Source organism: Notamacropus eugenii, chromosome 6, assembly GCF_028372415.1.
Source record: "Notamacropus eugenii isolate mMacEug1 chromosome 6, mMacEug1.pri_v2, whole genome shotgun sequence".
Lineage (NCBI taxonomy): Eukaryota > Metazoa > Chordata > Mammalia > Diprotodontia > Macropodidae > Notamacropus > Notamacropus eugenii.
The window spans coordinates 109,858,097-109,861,266 of NC_092877.1; the positions used below are offsets into that span (position 1 = coordinate 109,858,097).

General features: G+C 37.9%; 1 pseudogene; it reads right to left on the reverse strand.

The window, feature by feature from the left end:
• Positions 1-1,908: 1,908 nt before the first annotated feature.
• LOC140510556 (farnesyl pyrophosphate synthase pseudogene) lies at positions 1,909-2,955 on the reverse strand (annotated as a pseudogene).
• Positions 2,956-3,170: the final 215 nt, after the last annotated feature.

The following is a 3,170-nucleotide window of genomic DNA, read 5'->3' on the forward strand; positions in this document are numbered from 1 at the left end:
GCCTTTTTCTCATTGACTTGTGAGATGTTTGTGCCTTATTACATAATCAATTTATTTTTTGTAAGTGAAGTACCACTGAGAAAAAAGTATATCATTTTTATCCATATTTAGTGTGCTCCAGTGGTCTACCATATCTAACTTTGCTAAAAGTCTATTGACCCCCTTCACTTCTTTCTTGTATATTTTGTGGTTAGATTTATTTAGTTCTGAGAGTGGAGGTGGTTGAGGTCTCCCACTAGTACCATTTTGCTGCCTATTTATTCTTGTAACTCACTTAGCTTATATAAGGATTTTGATGCATATACCACATGGTGCATATAAGTTTAGTATTGATATTGCCATTTTAATGGCACCTTTTAGTGAAATGTAGTTTCCTTCTTTATTTATTTTAATTAGGTCTATTTTAGCTTTTGTTTTGTCTGAGATCAGGATATCTACCCTTGGTTTTTTGTTTTTTTTTGTTTTTTTTTTTAACTTCAGCTGAAACATAATATATTCTGCTCCAGCAGAATATTTATTCTGTTGTGTATTTCCCTTCTCCAAATCTGTTTGTTTTAAACAACATATTGTGGGATTGTGGTTTTCAGTCCACTCTGCTATTGGTTTCCACTTAATGGGACAGTTCATCGCATTCACATTCAAGAGTATGATTATTAACTATGTCTTTCTTGCCGTACTATTTTCCCCTTGTTTATACTTTCCTCCCTTTCTTTTTACCCTTTAGTTACCCTCACCACTGCTTTTCTTCTAACTCTGACCTCCCTCTATCTGCCCTCCCTTCTGTCAACTTCCCTCTTTTTTATTTCCCCTTTCTCCTCCTACTTCCCATAAGATAAGATAGATTTCTATAACCAACTGTTCCATCTTTGAGCCAAATCTGAGGACAGTAAGATTTAAACCATGCACACCACTCTCCCTTCTTTCCCTCTAGGTCTTTGTGCCTCTTCATGTTATGAAATTTACCTTTTTATTCCTCACACTTTCCCCTTCTTCCAGTATAATCAGTTTCTTCACCTCTTATTTATTTATTTGTTTATTTATGTATCTATTTTATCACCACATCAAAATCAACTTATACTCATAACCTCTATCTATGTACAGACATTCTAGACACCAAAATTAAGATGTAGTTCTCAAGAATTACAAGTACCATAGTCCCATGTAGGGATGTAAACAATTTGAGCTAAATGGATAATATTTTTTTCTTTTCTGTTTACCTTTTTATGTTTCTCTTGTGCTTGTATTTGCAGATCAAATTTTCTGTTGAGTTCTTGTTTTTTCATCAGTAATTATTGAAATTCCTCTATTTCATTGAATGTCTTCTTTTCCCCTGAATGGTTATGCTAAAATTTGATGGTTCATTCTTGGTTGTAATCCAGCTCTTTTACCTTCTGGAATATTATATTCCAAGGCCTTCAATCCTTTAATGTAGAAGCTGCTAAATCATTGTAATCTTGACTGTGGTTTCATAATATTTTTTTCTGGCTGTTTCAGTATTTTCTCCTTAACCTGATAATTCTGGAATTGGGCTACAATAATCTTTAAAGTTTTCATTTCTTTCATGAGGTATTCATTGGGTTGTTTCACTCTTTTGCCACTTGGTTCTAGGGTATCAGATTGGTTTTTCTTCATAATTTCATGAAAGGTGCTCTCCAGGTTTTTTTTTAAATCACATCTTTTAGGTAGTCCAATAATTCTTAAATTATGTCTCTTGGATCAATTTCCTAAGTCAGTTGTTTTTCTATGGAGGTATTTTACCTATGGAGGTATACATTCTTCTTCATTCTTCTGTTTACCTGATTCTTTTTTTTTTTAAAGAGCCATAATTTATTGAGAGTATATCCTCTCTCAACTCCACACAAGGTACGCAGCCCTCTCCAGCCCCCCTCCTCATGTCCAACTCGTTGATCACTTCTGACATTTGTAGATCTTGTTTGCCATTTCCAAGAAGATAGATGAGGGGAGGGGGCATGAATGCTTCTCAATAGGCCCCATCAATCTACTGTAACTTTCTTCTTCAAACCTGGTGAAATTAGCAGGCAATTCAACTTTCTCATACAGTTCCTTCACTTTAGCAACCTTCTCTGGATCTCTCTGTCCATAATTCTCCTCCAATGTCTTTCTTTGCTCAGATGATGCCAGATGAAGGCACTTTACCACCAGCCAGCTGCATTTGTTGTCCTGGATGTCAGTACCAATCTTGCCAGTCACACTGGGGTCACCAAAAAGGTCAAGGTAAGTATCCTGAATTTGAAAAAAACTCCCCCATCTTCAGAAGGATGCTTTTGGCATTGGTGTGTTCTTTCTCCCCATCTATGCCTGCCATGTACATAGCAGCTGCAAATGGTAAGTAGAAGGAGTAGAAAGCCATCTTGTATTTGACAATAGTCTTATATCTCTGCTCAGTGAATCTGGTAAGATCAACCTTGTCCTGAGGGGCTGTGATGAGATCAAGTGCTTGGCCAATCTCAATCTGGTAAGTGCACTGTAGGAAGAGTTCGATGAGGTTCAGGTAATAGGGCTTCCCATGGCAGTAATGCTTCAGCAGGCGGTAGATACAGGATTCAGACAACATGGCATCACTGATAGCATCTAAGCCAATGCCAGGTTTTTTATACCAGCATGGCTGTCCCCAGCATGACATCCATGATGTCATCTGTTACTAGGAAGAAAGCCTGGAGCAGCTCCACACACCAGCCCCCTGCTACTGCTCTCTATAGACTGTCAGCATCCTGCTTCTGGGGTTCCACCAGCTCCTGGAATACCATGAGCACAGACAAGCCTTGGTTGTATTTTCCCCCAAGGACATTGTACTCTAGGATCTCCTTGAGCCTGGCCATCTCCCACCTCAGGATGTCCCATCCCATCTTCTGTTAGGATCTTCACAATTTGGGAGAAATGCTGGACGAAGTCTTGCTTTTCTTGGACATAAACTGATTTCTGATCTCCATTCATTCTGGTAACTGGACAGAGTCACAGCCTTCTCCGGAGGGTGGAGGGTTGTTTACCTGATTCTTTATATCTCATAGAGTAGTGAACTTCTCTTTGCCAAATTCTAATTTAAAAGGAATTATTTTCTTCAGTTAGCTTTTTACCTCCATTTGGCCAGTTTTACTTTTTAAGTTCCTTTCTTCAGTGAATTTTTTTATATGCTTTTCCATGTGGCCAAT